Here is a 24,795-nt window from a genome sequence, read left to right on the forward strand (position 1 = left end):
CTGTGAAAGTGACAACAAGCTTGGGGATAAGGTGATCCAGTAAACAAAGAACATATTTGAACTTCCAAAAAGCTTTTGGCCAAGTCCCTTATCAAAGGCTCCTGAGCAACAGTCATGGGACAAGAGCACAGGTCTTCTCATGGGTGAGCTGTGAAGCAGCAAGTGTTGTGGATGGCATCGGATTATTCAGGATGGTAAAAACCCAAACAAACTAAGAGTTCCAGAAAGGCTTTTCCAAATTACTTGAATGATCAACAAAATGACAAACAAACTTTAATATAATGTAAATCAGCATCGACTGATGCAGACTGAGACAAAAAGCCCCAGCCATGTATACACCAATGTGATCTGAGTTGGCTAATGCTATCCAGAAAAGTGGTCTTGTGTGGCAGCTAGTGCAATGAAAACATCAACAGTATGCAACATTGATTAAATAGGTAATTACATGTTTGGGGTAACAAGGAAAAGGTCTGAAAATGAAGTGGCTAGTTACCATTATGCCCTTATACTGTATAAACCCACAATGCATCTACATTTTGAATATTTGTATTCATTTGGCTGGATATTGTATACATTTGTGCTCTGCATGGTAAAATGACACAGCTATTGCTATATCTTGCATTGCTTGGCCTTTGGGGCTCATTTTGTGAAGAAAATTTATTTCTCCAGTATTCAGGATATATCTTCCTACTCAGTTAGGTAACTGCTTCATGCATCTGAAGCTCTGCCTCATGAAAGCTTACGATGCAATAAATCTGTTGGTCTTAAGAGTGCTACAAGATCCTTTGAAGGTTTTGCTCCAACACCAGTTTTGGTTATGCCATCTTAAAAGAGATATTATAGAGCTGAACAAGATGGAGGAAGGGGCAATCAAAAGGATTAAGAGGTTTGAGTATGTTCCCTATGAAGAAAGGCTAAAGCATTTGGGGACATTATCAACATTTATAATGGACAGGACAATGGTTCTGTGAATGAAGTCCCACCCCTACCGCACACAGACACACTTTTGGTGTGGTCAGACCACTTTCTGCTGAAGTTTAGACTTATAGCAGCCATTCCTTTCTGGAGGGATGGATGACCTATTAGGATGGTCTGCCCTTGGATGCTAATGGAATCTGAGGAATTCTTGAGTGCCCTCAGGAGGTTTCCAATTGGCAGGGCTGGTGCTCCTATCAAAGCCCTGGTCACTCCATGGAATGTGGAGATCATGGATGTCTCTGGAGCACAAGTCCAGTCATGTTTCATGAGATGGATTTCAGTTGCTGCAGCCTACAAAGGTATTTGTAGGCGTATAGCCTGTCACAGGATTTATCAACCTTTGTCCTTCTTTGTCTGAAAAGGGATTGTCCAACTGAGTCCAGGAGGCAATCACTGCTTCCTTGTAAGGGGGGTGGTCTCAACTGTCTTGAAACCCTAAGGACTGGAACAATTATCAGCCAATCATGAAGATCTTTTTCCTGATCAAAGTGCTCAAGCTTCCTTTGCTGTGGAACTCCAGACCTACTTGGATGAAAATGTTTCTCTACTTGGATGAAACTGGATCCATTTCATTTTGATTTCAGAACTAGTTTTGGTGCAAAAACTGCCTTCACTACAATAATGGATGACCTGTGCTCAGAGAAGGCATGGGGGAGCACAACCTGGCTGAGTCTCTGGACCTCTTGTACGCATTGTTATTCTTCCAGAAAGTTTGAGTTGGGATCCAAGGTAAATTTTGTTCAGCAGTCTCTATGTTGAAGGTGGTGCTGGGGAACTATTGCTGAATCACACAGCATCTCATGCTTCTAAACTTATACATAAAGCCATTAAGTGAAGTCATCTGGGGATATGGAGTAAGGAATAATCAACAGGCTGATACACTCAACTCTGTTTCTCTTTTATCTGATGCAGATGAGGAAGTGGAAGTGGAAAATCAAAGTCTGGGATAATAGACTGGATAGGAGCCAATAGACTGAAGCTCAATCAAGATGGAAGTACTGTTGGTAGGTGGTTCGTCATCCTGGGTCTGTGGTGTTCAGCCTTTTCTAAATGGGGCTGCACTCCCCTGAAGGATCAAGGCATACTCTGGGGCTACTCATAGAATTGGAGGTCCACATGTTGTCTGTGGCACAAAGGGCCTTTCACCAGCTGGGGCTGGTGAAATAAGATAATTAGAAATAGCATGGAAAAAGCATAAAGAGATAATTTCGTCTCCCTCACAATAGTAAAACTCATCCAATGAACAGCTGGTGATAGCAGCTGGGCCTCGGGCTTTGCACATTAGCAAATGTTGGGACTTGGTCCGACCCTTGATCCCACAAATGTCAGTTCGGGGTCCTTTGGACCCTTCAGAATGTCAGGATTAGGATTGGGATTGGGTTTTTTCCAACCATCCTTTGATTTTAAAATTAATTTTAAAAAGTAACTGGGAAATACTCTGAAATCCAGAAGAAAAGTAATGTAACACCAGGAAATCACATCGTGATGCAACATCAGAAAATCTCAGAGGGAGCTGGAAATTGGCTGCTTTATTAAAATGTGACTTTAAAAATGGACTAAAATCCTTTAAAAAAAAAAAGGAGATAAATGCACGGGTGGGTAGGTGGGCAGACAGAGGTCAAAAGATGCGGGGTTCTGCTGGTTGCAACAATGAAAAAAGTAGACTCCCTCCCCATTTTCCCTGAAAGATGCCAGAGCAGTCTGAACTAAAATTGGCTTCCCAAGTTCAGATCAGGAACTTCTCCAACGTCCTTTGAATGGTCCATATTAGGCCATTTCTGGAATTCCTGCTCTGACATTGCACAGCCCTAGTAGGGCCACAGTATAGTTGCTGCCAGCAGAACCAGTTATTCAGACAATGCATTCTGGAAACTTGGGACATTATCAGCAGTTTATTGTTTTTTATCACCAGCATAGTGCTTCCTTATTTCCTTCAGAGACCTCTTGCAGTTATCTGGCCACATGAACAATGCAGGCCTGTTTCTTAAAAGAGTTACTATGCTTTCCCCAATGAATAATCAGGAACATATTGGAAAATAAAGCACAAATGGGCCTAGCATTATCTAAACAACACAATCAGTCTGAACTGGTATTAATGGTTAAAATAATAGTTGGAATAAGAAAGCCAAGTCACAAAAGTTTGTTTCAGAGTTTTAGATTATAGAGAATGCATTCCTTTTTCTCAGATTTGCTACTAGGTTTCTTTACCAGAAGTTCCATAATTAACAGAGCAATCGTATCCTCAAGTTGCACCCAGAGGTGGGATACAGTCTCTACTAAATCCCCTTGCATGGTTGGAGCAAAATTATATGCTGTGAATCGATGCTGGCAAAACAATACCATCCCATAAGGGCTAGACCACTGCTGGCAAAAACCGCTGGCACTGGTGGGACACCACTGGCAGGGGGGAAAGTAGGTACTCAGGAGCAAATCCAGTGCTGGCTCACACCTGCCTCATGTAACATACTGATTCAAAAGAGGTGGTGTGAAAAAACATTCCCACCGAAATCAGTGGAGACCATCCTCCATCCCCCTTCCCCTTTGAACATTCCAAGGTGCGCAGAGCACTCAGATGCTACAACTGTGCATTCATTCTGTAATGAATGACAAATCGAAATAAATATCACTTATTTGTTACTAGTAGAGCAAGGAATGGTTATCCATATGTGGATAACCAAAAGAGATTGGGGGCGGGGGCAGAAATACTTAGGGTCAGCTTTCTTTATCAACAGTCGAATTAAAGTTTGGATAAGTACCAACAGAGGATTAATCCTCCAGTATCGCCTATATCTGTAGTTATTTATGGTACCACTTGGATTTCTTTATAAGGAAATGGGTGATTTCATTTTACAATGAATATCAATGTTCCCTCTTTTACTGAATAAACCAAGCTTTGAACATTATATTAATTCTGCAGTATATTATATTATAGCATTAAATGCCAGTCTGGTGACTCCAGCAAAATCCAGGAAGTCTCCGTTTATAAATTAGAATCCAGGAATTCGCGGTTCTGCAGATCGTGGTTTCCTGTATTCACAGATGGGCTCTTAGAGACCCAGTTTCTTTATCCGGGGCATGAAATATAGGCAAATTTTGCCTATCGGCAATCCTTGAGTAACCAGAAATGACATATTGAGTGAAAAATCAGAGGATTTGGGGGACGTTCCTGGAAAGCAAGTTTCTGTGCTTTACTGTTCTTATTTCAGCCCCGTCCCTGCTTTTTTGGTGTTTTTTTCAGTGTAAGGAACCTAACACCAGAATTCCCATAGGGGTAAGGGGTTTTTTATTTGCAGTTTCCATATCTACTCTAATTTGCAGGTACGGAACCCCTGCAAATAAAGAAGTCTGCCTGTAAATAAAATAAAGGGTAGGTTTCTAGCTCTTGTGATTCTGGAGTCAAATCTGTAGTATTAAAAATAAGAGGAGCCCTGGATGTGGCACCAGCAGAACCCCTGGAACCACATTTCTATTCGCTCTCTTCCCAGACTACCAAAAAATACCAAGTTTTACCAAAATACCAAAACAGTGCACCCTCAAATATGCAAAACATAACAAATGAGGAACACCCCTGCTAACGGCACCTTTTAATGTGGTGATTCTCTTTATTTAGCAAGGGGAGAGTAACTGGCCCTATCCACCCCCAGCACAATACCTCCAGTGACTGTTGCTGGTGTCTATCTTATATTTCTTTTTCGATTGTGAGCCCTTTGGGGACAGGGATCCATCTTATTCATTATTTCTGTGTGTAAACCGCCCTGAGCCATTTTTGGAAGGGTGGTATAGAAATCAAATAAATAAATAAATAAAGCAACTACATGCAATCAACCTACCATGGTTATCTTACCGTGTCTAATCTGATTGGTCTCCTGAAACTGATACATTTTGCAGTACAGTAATATTGCACCTAAAGTAATTTCTGGCTGTTTTCAGTGCAGATGGCATAGGTCAGATATACTTCAATATTGGAAAGCCTTATTGTAGACAAGAAAACATCACAGGGTTGTTTCAAAAGTGTATAGCTGGAGGCCTAAATTTCCAGCAGTACAGCTACATGATGAAGGCCTAGGGTACATCACCAACAGATATGCAGTTTTATACTAGTGTAACTGTCATGGCTTTCTTCAAAGAATACTAGGAACTCTTGATCTGGTAAGGATGAGAGCAAACAGGAAACATCTTCTCAGTTTCTCATAGTACAAAACTCAGGATCACCCCATGAAATTGACCGGCAGTAGTTTCAGGACAAACAAAATAAAGAACTTCCTTTTTTTGATGCATAGTTTGCTGATGGAATTCATTGCCACAGATGTGGTGATGGCCGCTAGCTTAGATTGCTTTAGAAAAGGTTGAGACAAATTCATGGAGGATGGACCCATTGGAGGTTATTACCAATGATCACTAAATGGAAGGACCTTTTATTGCTCCATCAGAAGCAATATACTTAGAACAGGGGTTTGCTACCTATGGTCCTCCAGATGTTGCTGAACTACAACTCCCATCATCCCCAACCACAATAAATTATGGCTGGGGATGATGGGAGTTGTAGTTCAGCCACATCTGGAGGGCCACAGGTTGCGAACCCCTGCCTTAGGATATTAGAGGAAGGGGTTTCTGCTGCCATGCCTGTCTTGAATGACTGTCAAACCACACAGTAGTATGGTTACCTCAGTCTGAACCTTGAGAGTGCATTTCGGGAGGCGGTGACTAATGATGATGTATCAATATGCATAACAGATTGCAGTAGTGGTATAAGCAGGGATCCTCAACGTTGGGCCCCCAGATGTTATTCGACTTCAACTCCCATAATCCCCAACCAAAGGCCACTGGGCCTTGGGATTATGGGAGTTGAAGTCCACTAACATCTGGGGGCCCAACGTTGAGGATCCCTGTTATAAAGGGAAAGACTTCTCTGCCCCTCTGCATGTAAAAGCTCACCTCCGTGAGTACGGCTAGAAGGTGCTGCTGTTCTTCTTAACCACTCTTATGCCTATCTTACAACAATCAGATTAATATTTTATTTTTCGGTCTTACCGTCCTCATATCTCCACTGTCACATCCACTCCTCATGCTTCTTGCTTGCAGAATGGGTTCTGGGATGTCGCTTACAAAGCCACTGTTGTTTCCTCTCACAGACTCTCAAGCAAAGAGGCCCTGCATACAATGGATTCTTGACTTTGATTTGCAGAATCTGATATATTAAAATGCTTTGACAACTATAGTTATATATTCTATGTATAAACTCTGACATATGTGAGTTCAATTACAAAATCCATGCATCAGGTTATTCGACATGTGTCCTTTTACAGCCGAGTAATCAATCACAGATTACAAGGCATTTATAAGAATAGCCCATAATGTATGAGAGGAAAAAGTTAAATGGACAGACACAGATGAAAGAATGCATGAGGCTTTGAGCATAATATCTATGGTTTGACTAAATCTCAATAATTGCCTTTCAAGTATTTTAATCCCTACTTGCAGAATCATCTTTATGAAAGGTATTTAATTTTTAAAGGTAAATTTCTTTATTGTACTTTTGCAGAAATGGTATCAGCCAATTTAAAATACACACACACACACATGCACACACACAAACCAACCACCCTGCCCCATATTCATATACTGAGTTTAGCAGACCTGCACTTTTATAGCTGATTTCTGGTGGAATATCCCTGCATTGTAAATTGATGGGCTTAGGGCCAGTATATAAAGTCTACAGAAACAAAGTTGGAGAGCTTTTCCTGGACTGGACTACTTCAGGCTTGAAGCACTGCTTTTACAAAACTCTGCATGCCAAGGAGAAGGGCACTGCCATTATCTTTTTCTATATGGAGGAAACCTTTTCCCATGGAAGAGTATTCAAATAGGGCCAGTAGGGCAATATGGAGCCCGGTGCAGCCATTGTGACATTAACAGAGGACATCCCAACACACTCCTGGCATGCCCCTTTATCACTGGGGAAGAGGGTGTTCATCTGAATTGCCCCTCTCTACACACACTCCATATATCTAATAACATAACATACATGTTTGAACATGTTTAAAGAGGAGCAACTCTGGTGAACAGCTCCTCCATGCGATACGTGCCTTAATTGTGTAAGCGGGGATTAAGGCATGTAAGGGATGTTCCTTAATTGCACAAGAGAGAAGAAATCACATCAGGGGATAAAACTAGTATTTTATCTGTCCTTTTAAAATACTATTAGATGGGTATTAAAAGATTTGTTTAATACCTGTTTAAACTGGTATTTGGGGTGCATGTAGAGGGATTATTGAGATGAACAACACCCCTCAGTGATTAAAGGATGCCTCATCAGCACAAGGATACCCCACCAACACAACTCACTGCCACAAGATGTGGTGACAGCCAACAACCTGGATGGCTTTAAGAGGGGTTTGGATAACTTCATGGAGGAGAGGTCTATCAACGGCTACTAGTCAGAAGGCTATAGGCCACCTCCAGCCTCAGAGGCAGGATGCCTCTGGGTACCAGTTGCAGGGGAGTGACGATGGCAGAGAGGGCATGCCCTCGACTCTTGCCTGTGGGCTTCCAATGGCATCTGGTGGGTCACTGGCTGAAACAGGATGCTGGACTAGATGGGCCTTGGGCCTGATCCAGCAGGGCTGTTCTTATGTTCAATGTCCTCCAGTGACATCCGGGGAAGGCAGGATCTTGGCATGACCCCATCTTGATCATATGTGGTCAGGGCTGTGTCTTGTCTAAACTAGACCATCATATTTTGTATTTTGCCATTATTTTGTATCAGTATACAAGAGTAGTATCTTGTACAGTTCCATTATCTTGTATTTCAACACACACATGGGGTTGGATCCCTACCAGTACTTCTGCAAATGGAAGAGGTTCCATTTGTGCAAGGGGAGAGGGGTGATTTTGGGTCCATCATGAGCAGATCGGGGGGGGGCATAGAACTGCAGAGGGGAGGGAAGTTCAACTTAAATTGCCCCCACCCTTGTGTAAACAGAACATTTTCCATTTGCATAAGTAGTAGTCAGAATCCAACTTAATACGCTTTTCAAGAAGTTTGAAAGGTTTTCTCTATACCTCAGAAAATAGCTGTTTCATTAATGCTTTCTTTTAATATTCAAATCTACTGCCTACCATCTTAGAGAGATTTTAGCATACAGTATTATCTCCTGGCATGTATACACAAGATCCCTTCAAGACTTGTAATGCAAAAGTTGTGTGCAAAGAACTATACAGGCGCAGGTGCAATAAGTAACTATTTCCCTTACTTTTTTTTAACCAGCTATAGTTTGAGAGCCTGGGCAGGGCAGTAAAACATTAGAATATCCCTTTAGAGAAAGAGGAACCTCTAACAGACTTAAAACATTACTCAGAGAAATAAATGTATCTCTTTTTAAATGAAACTCTGATGATGCCAGATGAAAGATGATAGATGTTTTATAAATAATTAATGCCGTGGCCAAAACCCCTACTGCCACTTAAGAGATGGATGCAGAACACTTGTATGAAAAATTACTTTATAGCCAATGAGAATGTAATATGTACATCACCTTAAATGACTTGTATTGCAATACATAAACCATTTTCTGACTTATGATTGGTGGTGACACCTCTCCTATCAAATCAAGAGATATTCCAGGCAAGTCTGGAAACTAGCCCTGTTGAGATGAAAGGGTACAGTTCAGTAAATACTTACATTGGTATATATGTTATGACCTGTGGTTACTTACAACAGTAAACTTACTTACATTGGTATAGCATCGGTGAAGCCAAAAGGACTGCAAAGTATCTTTTACGTCATGCTTGAAAGCTGTTGCTTTGCTTTCATCCACCTCGACTTAATATAAAATATAAGAGCATGCTGCAGAGCATTGCTCTTGATTGCCATATATCATCAGAAGAAAATTAAGAGCACTTCCTGATCTGCGATCGTCACACTTTGTTCATTCATTCTTTTCTGAGGGTACACACAAAACCATGGGCAAACCATACTTTCCTCACACCTAAAACACTGGCTGCTTTTGCCCATAGGAGCAAACTGTGGGTCCAATGGACCCGCAGTTTGCCCCCATTCCCCCCGCCGTGCTCCCAGACGATCCCAGTCTGGAAGCCTGAAAGTGGAGAGGAACTGGCGTCATGGGCTTCCACCTTCTCATGAAGGACAGCCGCGCAGCCAATCGAAGACAGAGAGCAGGAGGAGCTTCCTACCCTCAACTCCAGTTACAAACTGTGGCAGCCTTTGGACAACACAACACCACTTTCTGACTGGAATTTTCAGTGGCAAAACTGAAGAGCAATCGGGGTACAAATTCAGGTTTGTGGTCAGAAACCTCAAGTTGCTTTTCTCATGGACTGAAAGTTCCACATTCGAATGACCACAAACCCAAACCTCTGGCATGATTGCCTCTAGCTTGATGCAATGTCCAAAGGTGGACATTATATTACATAGGGAACCCAACTTTTTAAAGACAACAAAACATCTTCATATACTCTCTCAGGTATAGATCAATAATAGTCCCACATTTCTTGATATAACATCTTTACTGTTGTAGGCATTTCCTGCTCTGTGGTCTGTTCTTTCTCTAGCAATGGAACTCTCTCATTTTAACTCTTCCTTCCTAAATGGCATTGCCTTTGGTCCATGTTTTAAAATTGTTTTAAATCACAGTCTTGAAAGGGGAAATCAGAATTGGAAGGGTGGAGGGGGAGTGTTTAATCCTTTATATTAAATATTTATCATATGAATATGATTAATATGATAAATATATAATAATATATGCATTGTCTCAATGAAAATCTCTACACACACATACAACATACACACGCACACCGGGCTGAAAAACGGTCAATTAGAAACCTGGCTGTTATGTTTAGAAGCAGTATTGCTATTCTGTTTGCAGCTTGAAGCAGAAAGTAATAATTGGGTGCCACTAAAATGCCCAAGAATGGAAGTGGCCTAAGAGAGATTGTCACATGGCTGGCCTGGTAGTGGATTTAGTTGAGGCCAAAACTCATGGCAACAGTCTTCCATAGTGTGGTTGGTTTTTTTTAAATATAACTGAGCAGTTTATGAATTGTTTCCAACATGCAAGTCATTAACAAATACTAATTAGTTGTGCAATATGAGCAGAAGGCATCAAGTACAAACCCCCTCCTGAACCACCTATTTTCTGTACGCAAATCAGACAGAAACAAATGTTTGGCCCCAGCTGGGTAACATGTCCCATTTAGAATTCTTTCCCTCTTCTTTGTTCTTTGATGTTCTGCAAATGAGCTTTAGAACTCCACTCTTCACACAATTCAATTTTACAAGCCCATTATCTGAGATATAATGTGGAGGTTAAATATATCAGGGCAGCCATTATGTGAAAATAATTAACAGTAATGAATAATGCACTAATTCCACTGATGAGAGATGGTTATATGTGTAATGAAGTGTTGGGGCAGCCCTGACAAATGAAATTAAAATATTTAAACACTGTTTTATGATATTACTTTGCTCATATAATTTCCTTTACCTACAATGAGCCCCTTCGATTATCGTCATTATCTTGACAGCTCGGAAGGATGAAATAGTGCAGGTTAATGCGACAGCGATTAGTCACAGAGCAAATCCATCACGCAGAGCAGAACAAGAGTGAGAGAAAGGTCTCGATACTTTCTTGTTTCAAACATGAGAAGAATGATATCATCAACATCACTTCAATATTAAATGGGTGGAATTATCTTGTCACTCATTTACAGCCACTGAAGAACTACCTATTTGTACCTGTGAAGGAAAGGTCAGCCATTCTTAATCATCCATAAAAAACAAGTTGATGGATTTCGACTATCAATAATACTGACAGAGAGAGCACCAGGATACCAACTCGGAACATTTCAAGGGAAAGCAATCTGCAGCTATGATCCTCAGCACAATTATGGGGATGATGGCTTCATTGGAATCACTAGAATTGACCTCAAAGGATATGCATTTACTAATCAGGTGGTCTTTCCTATTAAAGTCTCTGTGGGCTTATAGATTTTTTAATAAGGTACAGTAGTTTCATTTTATAAACCCCACACAACATGAAAAAAAGTAAAATTTGTTTCAATCTTGTTTTGTAAAAGGCTTCTTTTTTTTTGAAACAAATATTCAGGATCAAACTTCAGACCATGGAAACTCAATGCTGGATTTAGAGTTTGTTGAGTAGATTTCATGTATGAGCATCCAGAGAGTTACAACTGCTGTTGGAAGGAACAGGGTCTTTTCAGTAGTGCCCCTACTTTCTTCCCAACATGCTAGTTTTGTATACATACGGAGCATTTTATGTGGGGAATATTCAAACTTTTGATCATTCATCTGCAGATTGTACAGTTCAGGGGGGGGAAACAAACCCATCACATAGGAGCTTTGCTCATCTGTTTAGCTTCTCTATCTGGAAAGAACTATTGTACAGTGCTAAATGCTTGGTATACCTCCATGGAAATGAGCAGACAATTGCCCTAGGAATTCTACAGGAGTAGCCTATGAATTCATAAGGAAGAACAGTTTGTTCCTTTAACAGCCTCCTTGTGGTAATTGGTTCAGATTTCTTCCTCATTCTACAAAGGTTTTACTCAACTAAGCATCTGTTTCACTTCTGTAAAATATACTTTTACGGCAATTTTAGCAATATTTTCCTGGTATATTCTACTATGATGTGCCATTCTTCTGTATCACACAGCTATGTGAGGTTAACACAGTTTTGTTCTATAGGACTAAGTAAGGTACTTGGCGAGGGCGGGGCGCTGCAGCTGCTATATATGTTGTTTTCATTTTGTACCCTAGCAGTTCTTTGGTTTTAATTGCATTTTAGAGTGTTTTATCTGAAATTAAAATGCTGTGTAAGGACGACTTGTGGAGGGGAGCATTAAGGTGTACAGGAAGTTAAAAAGATCAAGTAAATAAATCATTTTTGTTTTATTTTTCAGGTTACAAATGGATGGGAAAGTTGCTTATGGAGATTGGTTGGCTGCTTTCTTCTACCTCACAAAGATGGTGCTGAGAGAGGTGGCATTACGCATAGCTATAGGGAATGGGAGACCAGGCACAAACTCCGGTTGCACTTGTATTGCCTCAGTTCCATCAGGACAATTGGTGAGGGTAGGCTATTTAAGGACTCCATCCCTTTGACTAACTCCTTTGGTGGCTGCAGCACCCACTTTCTCTCCCTAGAAGATTATTCCCAATAGCAGTATGGGAATATTGGGGTCAAGTAGGCTTTCCCCCACATTGACCCAAATTGGTTGCAGCAATTAAGTGTGTTTTCTCTCTCTCTCTCTCTCTCTCTCTCTCTCTCTCTCTCTCACACACACACACACACACACACACACACACACACACACACACACACACACACACCAGTTTCATGTGAGAGGGAAAATATATATATATATATATATATATATATATATATATATATATATATATATACATACTGAAACTAGGTGTTCAAGGGCTTACAACATAGTTCTGTTAACTTTGAACGGGATAATCAGGGTCAGTGTGAACTTAAATATAATATTCTGTTATGCACATCCATGAGCACCCTGATGAACCATCACTTTGAAAGTAAAGTGGGGATTTCCAGACCAGGCCTTGTGGCTGTTCAACTTAGGGGAACCAGAACAAGAGCCCACTTGGGGTCTGCCTACCTTGTCCACTTGTTGCTGCATAGCCTGGAGCTATGTTGATGTTGTCAGGCTTTCTCAGCACATTTTGGATGTGTGTGCTGTGTGTGTGCTGTGAGGAGCCTGTAGTGGTATAGGCAACTGCTCCAACAAGGAGTAGCAAAACAGGATGGACTTCTGGATGGTGGTGTCTCCATCACCACTTTTCTTGGCCCATAAAGTTCAAATACCCACCCTGGGGAGGTGCGAGGGTGCATGTGTTGGTTGACTAAGCAATCTTGTTGCTGCAGATCCTTAAGTTAATCAATAAAGTCATGGCCCTTTTAAATTCCAGCAGTGTATATCTTGTCTCCTCATTCCTGGTCTGCATGCAATGAGCCCAGATATGGAAGAAAAACCAAACATGACAAGCAGAATTCTTACTCAAATGATCTTCCAATGTTTTGAATAAGATCATAGTGTAATTTAAAAGCAATACAACTGGATTGTTGCATGCAACATGTGGGAACAGCTACATGAGTTCTCATATCTGTTCCCCATGGGGCAGAAGGCAGCTTGTTCTGGGTGATGATGGAAAATGGCAAGGAAATGTAGTGTGGCTAAGGGGTGGGGTGGATTGTAAGGAAGGCATGGTGGCTGCCAGCTGCCAGCCCCTCGGAGGAATGCTGTTGTCATCACTGAGGAGCTTTGCACACACACGCACACATTCAATTTCATGCCCTACCCACCTCACAAAACATTGAACACCCCTGCCCCATTTTTGCCATTTGGAAATTGGGTGGCAAAAATGAGGGGACCACTTGACTCAGCACATTCATTATATTAACCAGCTAAACCGGAGAACAGAAATGGGCATGCCACTTTCACACCACAGAGCATGGGTATAGAATCTTGGCGTTACCACAGAAACTCTGAGAATCGTACAGCCAAGCAACATGATCAGAAGAATCATGTGGCACAAGTCTTGCTAGTCTGTATTACTTGAGACTGAATCATGATAGTGATATTTTGCCTCTGACCCCTGAGTTCCAACCTGATGCTACCTCTGAATACCAACTGAGGGGGCTGTATCAGGAGAGGGCTTTTGCCTCCATGTCCTGCTTGTGGGCTTCTCAGCATTTGGTTGCCACTGTGGGAAATAGGATACTGAACTGGATAGGCCTTGGCCTGATCTAGTAGGACTCTTCTTATGTGTCTGCAGGAGCATAGCAAGTTTGTGGCAGCCTGAGTCCCCCCCCCCCACAATCATTCCCCCACCTTGTGTGTGGAGGTCAGTGCTAACCCCTCTGTGCTGCCCCCTGTCTTGGCTTCCCTTGCCAGCTGTGCCACCTCCTTCCTCCTCTCAGCACTGCTGCCATTACATTCCCCACTGTTTCAGGACCTTTGGGGGAATGCCATGCGTCTCTCGTGCCAGCAAGAGAGGATACGTCCCATGCCTTCACTCACTGCTCCAAGAGCCTGCCAAGAATTCCAGCAAACTCATGGAGCAGCAAGTGAGAGGATGGGACATGTCCGCCTCTCACACTGAAAGGGAATGTGTGGCATCCCTCTGCTCACTCCAAAACAGTGGGGGCCAGCGGTGATGAGACAAGGCAGGTGAAGGAGGAGGCGACAGTGGGGAGAGGAGGAGGAAGGAGATGGAAGAGGCAGTGATTCCTGGGGGCATGGGGGCCTGTGTTCACAAGCCACGTGTGCCTATACCCCATTTGTCTGAATGCCCCTCCAATTTTTTAAAAAGAAAACATAAGAAACTAGTATGTCAGGAAGATTCTCACCTAGCCTTCTTTCCCTGATATGCTAGTTGTGTGTGTGTGAAGAGATCCTAGCATGGGGGAGCATGGCTTGCAATGGAGGCCTAATAGTCATCTACATTAGAAATGGCTACTCAAACCTGTAACTTCATCTGTAAGATCTAACATGACTTTCCATACATTTAAACACTGTATAATCATGGTATTGAAAGCAGCCTTCCTGCAACCTTTTCAAGCGGTTTTTGACATATCGACACAATTGTGTTTCCCACTGAGGGATATCTCCTTCCTGTGAATGAATGACAGCTGATCTGTGGCTTCTCAGGACCATCAACCAAATGGTCCTGAGAAGTAGGCTATCCATTTTAAATGATGACAGATGGATGCCACTTCTTCAGGTAATATGATCGGAGAGTTCAACTTTGGAAAGGTTATTGTTGTTGTTGTTGTTGTTGCATTGTTGTTAGTAAATATAAATAAATACAATTTACTTCAATTACCTTGCAGAAAATGGAATGCTGTGTAATAAATCTAACATTAAAAAATCATTTCTGGCAAATTACTCCAATAAAATCAATGAATATCAGGCTCAGCTGGAGAAACAAATAAATTACAGGCTATTGATGGTTGAGGTAGATGTAATTGTCACTGTAAAAAGTGAAGCGAGAGAGAAAATAGAGAAAGACATTTATACTAAAGAAATGAAAGGCAACATACTTTAGTTGCAATTGCTTATTTGCTAAACTCTTCTGAACTCAGGGGCAGCTGTTTGGGTTCAGCCTACAATCTTTTTTTCTTGGTAAAACATCAAGAAATACCGTATTGTTTGTACCCATATAATTTATCTTGTTTTCAATATATTGCAATAGATTCCAACTTTTTCCATATCCAGACCCTAACCAAAAAACAAGACTGTTGTGCAAATGAGAAATAAATATTTGAAAGATATGAATAATGCCAGTGTGTTGAAGACATTTGTTCACAGGTGCAATTATTTAGCTTTTTGCTTTTTTAAAAAAAACTGTGTGGTATCCAGACAGCATCTCTTAGGGCAGCAGTTCTATTGCTGTTGTATGGCGAGCTCTCAATACTTAAAGGTACTTACTGATAAGGAAAAAAATCTGAGCCTTTCCCCAGCTTGTGCTGTGTTGCAAGAAAAATGAGGTTGCATGGGTGTCATGGGCACATATTGTGCAATGCCAGTGACATCGTATCTTCAGAATACCCTTTTCTGGTTTATTTCCTTACTTTTAAAATTTATATTAAAATATCTGTCCTGCTTGATTTCATTTTCAAAACAGAAAGTCCAAAGCAGCTAGGAAATATAAAACAATAAAAACAGTTTATAACAAAAAAACAGTGGCTCACATAAGCTCAATTCAGATATTATGCTGTATGAATGTACAGATGTCTGTACATTCATAGACATGTTTGTGTGAATGACTGTATCTGTGGTTATTAAAAAAGCGAAGGGCTTAAATAGCCCTTCAAATGCATGGTACAGATAGGAAATGTACTTCTGTACCTGCATTCAACATAACATGTGAATGACTGTACCTGTTTATGGATCTGTACTTATGTACACTGTACGCTTGCTGCACGAGTGTTGAACATAATGTGTGAATGAGCCTAGTCTGTGCAGTGTTAGTAGAGTGGAACAGAGCAGCAGGCCTGCAGAAATGCTGTTTTGGAGCTCACCCGGTGTATTGCTGAGCAGTCAGCTGCACATGCAGGTGCAGTGGGGAGCAATGTCACTGTTCTCTTCTCCCTCCAAAAGTATTTTTTGGTTTCAGAAATATGCCCCTGAGGGCTTCATTCCCTCTCTGAAAGGATTATGGCTTATGAGATCACCATGTCTGTGTGTCCCCTTCCAATACATTTTGCACTTACAATTCAATATGAACAAAATTCACAGCACCTGAGAATGGTCCTGGGGGACGTGTGTGTGTGTGTGTGTGTGTGTGTGTGTGTGTGTGTGTGTGTGTGTGTGAATGTCAATTTGCCATCTTGTTTCAAGATGATAGTCACTCAGGTTTGTAACTCATGTGTTGACAGTCAGATGCAAACCAAATTCACAGTGCATGGAAAGGGTCTCCTGGAACACAGATGGGGCATTTTTTTGCCAATCTGCCATGTAGTTTCAATATGGTGGCCACTCGAAGTATAGGCAACACCCCTTTGTAACACATTTTTCTGACATATACAAGCCAAATTCACAGTGCAGGTTAGGGGGTCCTTGGTAAGAGCCACAATTTTAAAAGAAGTGGAAAGTAAGCTTCATTAGTTCTAATTAAAACTACTTGTTTAATGTATAGGTTGTTTGTATACATTTGCACTCAGAGTGCAGTGTACAATAAGTTAGAAAATTTAAACCATTTCAAAGCTCCCTCATTTCTTTTCCTCTGGGTAGCAGATCTGTTGATCAGAGAGCCTCTGGGCTGACTCATTCTGGTGCTGCCATCACTGCAGCTTGTTTCTCTGGGCCTCAACTGGCCTCAGCAAAATAACCCTGCTCCTGAAAGTGGCCTGGTTGTTACTGTACCATCTGAGGCAGGACTTTCAGTTTGCTGAAACTGGTGATGGCGTACATGGAGTTAATCTGATCTCCTGGGGCAGGGAATTCCATAAACTAGGTGCCACTATGAAAAAGGCCTTTTTGGTGTTACCATAAATTGCGCTTCAGAGGGCAGCAGAGTGCACAAAACAGCCTCACCAGTTAACCTCAAGAGTGTGTAGAAACATATTAAGGGGGGGGGGCGGTCCCAACCTGGTATCTCAGTCCTAATCTCAGGTTTTCCTTGAAGACTCATTGAAGCCTGAGCCTGGCTGAAAAATTGTCTTTCAAGCAAATTCACAACAAATTGACCCAATTCAGACGTGTAGCTCTAAAAGGTATAAGTGCAGCTAAGACCTAGGGAAAACTATGCTAATTTCTTAATGAGAGGTGGGGCTATGGCAGTACATAGAAAAACACTCTGAAGGAGGAAAGAAAGCTCTGCCCAAAAGCTTTATGTTTTGGACTTATAGCTCTAAAGACACAGAGATTGAGTAAAGATGAAATAGGAAACTAGGGGTCCCTTCACCTCCAGTTTCTGAAGTCACATGTCCAAACTCGGCAAACCAGAGGTAAGGGCAAAAAGGAACCTGCTGTTCCCCTCACCATACTGCACTCTGTGCCTCCACTCTTTGGTCAGAGTGGAGTTTTGCCACCCCTAACTCCAGTTTTGTGGTGCCAACACTACATTCAAACGCTGGCACCACAGTTTGGGCTGGATGGGACCAAAGTTGAGGGAGGAAGCTCCTCCCTCACTCCAGTCTGTTGGCTGTGTGGGCTGCCATCCTGTCAAGAAGGAAACTTACACAGCCAGTTCCCCTGCCTCTCTGCAGACTCACTGACTGCAGAGAGGCCCCTCTCCAGAGCAGGGGGAGAGATGTCTGAACCTGGCCACTATGAAGGAACCTCTGCTACTTCTTGCTGACGTTTCTTCCCTAAGGGCATAGCTACAGTTGAACAAGGAGAGACAAATGTCTCTGGGTCATGGGGGAAGGGGGACCTCCTGCCAACTGGATAACAGCTTGCTCTTTGCTCTCACCCTCTCACCTCTCTGAGGAAGAGGCGGTGGGACAGGGGGCCCATCTTCATGTTTTGTCCACTCCAGCCTTGCTATGCCTCTGCTCTCTCCTTTGGTCTTGTCAAACAGATTAGGGTAGCAGGAGCAGCCCCAGTAATTCCTGGCAGTATAGTAGCATTGGTAAAAATATGAATTGAATTTGTCTTCATCTAATGGGATTATTTGTTCAACATGTTCTGTAGGCAAGATATTATGAAGAAATGATTATTATTGATTCCACACCCTCAGCTACACAAATGTTTTCCAATATAGCTAATCCATATTACTGAATTGAATATATTCCTCAGGAGTAATACTAAGCTTTGTTACCAAGAAGTGGAAGATGACTTGGGTGAATACCAGAACAACTGCGACATCTGAAGGCAGGCATGCTGACTCCAGAGAAGCCCCCAAAGTAATAAAGCAATGGCATGGTTAAACGGCAACCACATGCCAAAATCTATGTACTATGTAGAAACACTTTTCTAAACACACATTTTTATGAAAATTTTTATGAAAGGGCTTTAGTAGACCCTTGGAAAGCCAGTTTCATGTGCTAAGCAGCATCTTTCTCTTCCAATAACTAAATGCGACTTTTCATTAGAGCAGCCATTTAGACGTGTTTTCACCCGAACTTGAAAGATGGCGAAAATAGCGAGCACCACAGAAAACCTGCTGCTGCCATTACCTTGATTAAGGCACAAACCGTTAAAAGCAAATTACTGTGAAAGTATGAAACAATTTGCCCTTAATGTTTCAAGTCATATCTGTAAAAAATATGACTTAAATATAGTTTTATTAATAATACATATTTTAATTAAACGGCTAGAGGTGCATCTAGCAGGAAAAAATTGAATCTTCACCGGGTTTCACATACTGGTATGATTCATGGGCAGTAAATATGCAAAGCATTATGCCCATAAGGCAATCAAATTGAAAAGCTGATATGCATGTTTTTAGCTAAAAGAATGAAGTTTGGGGTGTGTGTGTGTGTGTGTGGGAGGGGGGAGAGGATAAAAATAAAGACTGCTGGATCAGGAAATGTTCCATACTTAACTATTCAGTTTAGGAGATGGCATTTTCCCCTCCTACAGAACAGCACAGTTCCTGTTAACATTTGTGTGCTATCGAACAAGCATTTGTTATTGCTTTCATTATTCTCATTGCATCAGGCTCTCCTGCATCTGTACATATGTAAAAGAACAATTTCACAGAAATGAGCCATAAAACCCTAGGACAAGAGTTATCACGTCACCATAGCATAGCATGAAATGCGTTTGCTGCACACTGTTTGGAGGCATGAAGCGCCCTGTGATCTGCTGATTTGTAAACATCGTTTCTCCTCAGTTGCTTGGAAGCTCTTGACAAAAACAAAACAGAGAAAAAGTAACTCTCAGAACTTAGTTGGCTTTTCTTGTTTTCCTCCATTCCACAGTTTCTCAAACAACTACCTAAACTATGATAAGAACTAATAATTTATTATTAATCCCTTGAGCAATAGAAACAAAAAATACATTATAGGGTCTAGTTACATAATAATCCTATGAGGTATTCAAGCACCATTAAAGCTGTCTTTAGTGGGCCGGTTTATGGAAAGAACAAAAATAAGAACAGCTCTGCTGGATCAGGCCCAAGTCCAGCATCTTGCTTCACACAGTGGCCCACCAGATGCCCCGAGAACCCTGCAGTCCTCCATGAATTATTCTAAGGCCCTTTAAAAGCTATACTCCTACAAAAGTAGGAACCTGTGGGTTCACACATGCATGTTTATTTCTTGGTGAATGTAAGTGATGCCTTGCATAGGTCTGTGAATGGATGGTTATCGATGCAGTTCCACAGACAGAATTTTCATTAATGTCTCAGATGATCACCCCAGATGCAATGCTTTTAAATGGCTCCTGATCACCCTTTTAGCTACCAGCCATCAGAGATCTACAATAATCAGTCACCAATCAGCAAACACAGCAAAAGAGACAGCAAGTACAACATTAAAAGTCTATTTTATTTTTTATTAAAAAATATCCCATCCCCTCCCAGCATGGAGTACCCAGAGCAATTAACATTCAGTTAAAAAAAATACAATGAAACCATAAGACATAACAGTGTCTGACATCCAGAATAATGAAGCACATGTGGAGCATGCTGCATTTAAAACTAAAGTAGTACAGGTGCTTGTACAGGGGATGATTTGCACTGCCCTGCCTTGAAATGCTATGTAGTACCACATGAAAATATGCCCCTGAGGGTTACGCAGCCCTCAGGGACATATCTGCAGATGGCACAGAACATTTCAGGGGGAAGGGGGAATCGGCAAAAATCCCTCTCCTACATAAGCCCCTGCACCGCTTTAGTCCGCAAATCAGTACACTGTACATGTGCTTTGTTAGTCTGGATGTCAACCAACAAAAACAGCAGCAAAATAAAATAAGAGCCAGTATTACTAAACATAAGAAGAAACCAAAATTACAACACCTTCTTAAATGAATGCCTGTTTTAAGGTTCTGATGGAACACAGGGAGGAAGGAGATGAATTTCAAAGCGTTCCACATGGTGGGTGCTACCACCATAAAGGCCCACTCCTGTGTTGCCACCAGCTTAATTTCTGAAGGGAACAAAACTCAAGATAGCCTCACCAGATAATCTCAGGAGGTGGGCAGAATCACCTGGGGATATTCCATTAGACTGTTCTTCCTCCATGGAAGACCCCACTGAAGGCACGTATATGTGGAAAATATGTGAGCAAGCAAAATTTTGTAGCCTTTGCAGGAAAATTATGCAATAACAATTAATTCTAGGCTGAAGCATGACTGGTCACCACCCTCAGACCAGCAGCCTTGCCTCTAATGACTACAGATTGGGATTTGGACAGAGAAAATCTCAAACAGGTCACTATCTTTTAGACTAGACTACCTCACAGGGTTGTTGAGCTTCCTAGAGAAAGGGATATTAATGTGATAAACAAAAATTTGTTCTTAGTTGTATAAGGTTGTTATGCGATTATGACTGTGCTTATTTAGAAATTAAAGAAATACACACTTTATTTATTTATCATCATCTATATATTTATTTCTCCTAGGCGTAGCCGTTGCTAATCTCATGTGTGGCGGCTCTCGCGAGAGCAGCTACCTGGGGGATAGCGACAGGGAGACAATGGTGGTGGCTGGCCCTAACCGGCTGCAGGGAATTGGCGGGCGGGCGGGAGGAGGTGGCAGGCTGGCTGGCCTACCAGCTAGAAAGCACTTGGCAGGGGGGGAAGAAGCGGGCCGGACATTAGAGGGGGGAGAAGCGGGCCCACGGAGGTGCAGATGCTCTGTGCCCGGCCCAGCTAGTTGTTGTTGTTGTTACTTCTCAACACACACACACAAAATCACATTCACAGAGTGATTGACATATTAGAGAAATTAAGGGGGGAAATTGTTCCCTGTCCCAAAGGGGCTCCAAGTCTGAAAAAAGAAAAAACACACAGCAGATACCAGCAATGGCCACTGGAAAAGATGCTCTGTTGGTGATGAACAGGGACAGTTGCTCTCACCTTGCTAAATGTAAGAGAAGCATCTCTTCAAAGATCTTCCTCAGACCTGGCCTCAAACCTGAAAGAGTAGCCAGTTTCACATTTTCCATGTCCAGTCTCAGAAAAGCTTTATAAATCATTCTTCAGTAAAATGTCAATAAGAAACCTGATAGACAGTTGATTTGGGGGCTCCCAAATGACAATGTTGGAGTTAATTTTAAACTTTGTCAGCCTCTCTAATTGTAATTAGATAAATCCTTTATCCACACCTTGCCTTTAATTCCCCATGATGCTAGTGCAAATGCCTGAGTCCTTTCTACTAAATAAAGCTGAACTGAGCTATAAAATTTAAATTTGCATTCTTCAGTTCCCAGACTGTGAAATATGGAGGGCAATTTGCAAATGAAATTTTGTATTTTGGCTTTGAATTTCAGAGTTTGTCATAACATCCTCTAGTTTAATTTAAAAAAATAACCTTTTTTAATGTGGGAAACATTTTGTTTTGGATTTAAGTGAATTTTCCTTTTAATATTAGAGCATCATAAGAGTTATCAGATACTATCAGTAAATCTACTCTTATGATGCTCTAATATTAAAAGGGAAATATGTACAACTGTTTTATATGTCAGAAATGTGCAGAGATGCTCATGTGCTGTCCATTTTATCTTCCTTCCTCCTGTATTACTTTGGATCCAGGAAACCTATGGTAATGAAATTTTAAGGTCTTGCAAAAGCAAACTTCAGCTCTTCAGGGCACCAGTGTGGTTTAGTGGTTAAAGGACCTGGGAGACCTGGGTCTTAATCCTCCAGCTGGAGCATGAAGTTCACTGGGTGACCTTGGGCCAGTCACTCTCTCAAGGAATGTGCACGAGCTGGTTCAGCGCCTCCTCTTGGAAGCACCAAACCAGCTCAGGCACTGGCATTCAAACTGGTTTGGAGGGGCAAGGAGCATACAGGCACACCCAAACATACACACAACTGGTGTGCCCATCCTCTATTTACTGATGCTCAGTTGCAGCTGCACTTAACTCCCACTTGATGGAAATAAACTTCATGTGGTTTAGCAAATACTGCTATCAAAGAAAACATTTTATTCACTTTTCATGCACAACAATGTATTCCTATATTTTATTTTCTTGTGCACTTTCTATTCATTTCTGTAACTATTATGAGAAATTTAAGGGAGGGGAATGGGAGAATTATGAATTATGAGAAAATTGAAGCATACATACACTTTTGCCCTGACAACATGAAGCAGTAGATCAAACCTAACTATCTTACAGCACAATTCAGCCAGTGTTAATCACTTAAAAATATTTAAATCTCTAATGCATAACTTTAAAAATACAAAAATAATGACAGCACCAACATCATAGTCACAGGACACACCACTATCATTGCATTTTTGCATCATATCACATTCTAGTAAAATACTAACAGATCAAATACTAACAGTAACAGTAACAGTAACAGTATCAAATACTAACAGTAACAGTAACAGTAAAATACTAACAGATCAAGTCACATGTAAATATCTGGATTGCTTTTATTCTGCTTGTTTGTGAATAATAGTGAATAATAGCTGATGATGATGATGATGATGATGATGATGATGATGATGATGATTACTTTATCCATAAGCACTATTAACCAGATCTTTTGATGCCAGTCAGCTAATGATGTTTTCTTCTTCTTCTAATTTTTAGTTATTAACATTCTGGTGGCATACTAACAAGCATTTTAGGATTATTGGAGATGAAATGCCATCCAAGATCATTCAGGACGAATGAAAATAATGCATACAGTGTTTACATCCAAAACCTCCTGTATAACATTCTCCAAACCCTGCCAAAATACCTTGATTTCTTTACAGCATGACCAGATATGTAAAACATCAGTGTGTTTAGAATTACATAGGAACATAGGAAGCTGCCATATACTGAGTCAGACCATAGGTCCATCTAGCTCAGTACACAGACTGGCAGCGGCTTCTCCAAGGTTGCAGGCCGGAATCTCTCTCAGCCCTATCTTGGAGAAGCCAAGGAGGTAACTTGACACCTTCTGCTCTTCCCAGAGCAGCTCCATCCCCTGAGGGGAATATCTTACAGAGCTCACACTTCTAGTCTCCCATTCCTATGCAACCAGGGCAGACTCTGTTTAGCTAAGGGGACAAGTCATGCTTGCTACCACAAGACCAGCTCTCCTCAGTTACACTGTTCCTGATACAATAAAGCACAGTTGAGACCATCAGCGTTCTTGATCTTTACAGGGTGAAGTACATTACCTGGCAAAAGTTCTCTCTGATGAACATTTTACAGTTCATCTTTAAAGAGAAAGAAGATCCCAGTTTATTCAATTGTTGCCAGTCTGCCTCTTCTATACGCATTCACAAATCAGCTTCCTATTTCAGTCTAAAGTTGTCTTTGCAACAACCTGTATTACTCAATATCTTCTACTAGGGATGTGCAAACAAGTTTGATTCCAAACCTGTTCGACATCAAACTGGTTCAGTTTGATGGCTTGATATCAAACCGACCAGCCCACTCCACCTGGTCTGATCAAGTGGTTCTAAGTTTTTAAAAAGAAAAACAATTAAAAACAACTCACTGCTGCCACTCCAGGGGGCTTCTCCAATGCTGCGGGGAGGAGTGTGTCTTGTGGAGATTCCCCTTCCCCCTCGCTGGCCTCTGTTAATGGCCAAATCACTGTGTTTGGGCAGCCTTTGGCCTGTTCCGGCCCTGCCCTCTGTGGCGGTGGCCATTTTGAAGGCCAATGTGCATGCCCAATGGGCCTCTGCGTGGCCTATTCAAAGTAATTTTTTCTGACATGTTCCCAGTTATTTACAGCAAAAACAGTATCTCAAACCAGGGCCAAACTAGACATGATGTGTGAGTTCCACATCTGGCACTACAGATGTCTTTCTCTTTTTCAGTAAGTGGACACAAGGGATTCCAATCTGTGCCCAGAGGTTGCCTTCCTCTCCAGTGAATAGGGAGGGGCAATTTGGATCAGGATCACAGTGTGAGGTGGGAATGCTTAGTTAGTAAATTTCTAAACTGCTTTTCTATTATAATTTAAAAATGGTGTAAAATACATGACTAAAACGAACTGAAAACACATATTAAAACATCATACATAGAATAGCACTTGCTGCAACAACCAAAAAAGAATCAAACAGGAGCAGTTTATGGCAAACTCAGGTCAGCAGCCAACAAATGTTAGACCCTCCTCCCTCCATGCCACAGCCCCAGGCCAAGCCAGCCCCACTCCCCATGGCTTCATTTTGGAAAAGAATAAATGTTACGAG

The 24,795-nt window shown here is 41.5% G+C and overlaps 1 long non-coding RNA gene across 2 annotated transcripts in view; it reads left to right on the forward strand.

The window, feature by feature from the left end:
- The window catches only part of LOC128351550 (uncharacterized), a 33,373-nt gene extending 21,059 nt beyond the window's left edge, over positions 1–12,314 (forward strand). The window contains exons 2-4 of one of the 2 annotated variants that reach the window (XR_008319858.1): positions 1,563–1,707; positions 1,891–1,982; positions 11,917–12,314. This is a non-coding gene — a long non-coding RNA (uncharacterized LOC128351550). The remainder of the gene's footprint in view (positions 1–1,562; positions 1,708–1,890; positions 1,983–11,916) is intronic. The other variant, XR_008319860.1, reaches the window with a different exon arrangement.
- Positions 12,315–24,795: the final 12,481 nt, after the last annotated feature.

The sequence above is a fragment of the Hemicordylus capensis genome, chromosome 3 (assembly GCF_027244095.1).
Source record: "Hemicordylus capensis ecotype Gifberg chromosome 3, rHemCap1.1.pri, whole genome shotgun sequence".
Lineage (NCBI taxonomy): Eukaryota > Metazoa > Chordata > Lepidosauria > Squamata > Cordylidae > Hemicordylus > Hemicordylus capensis.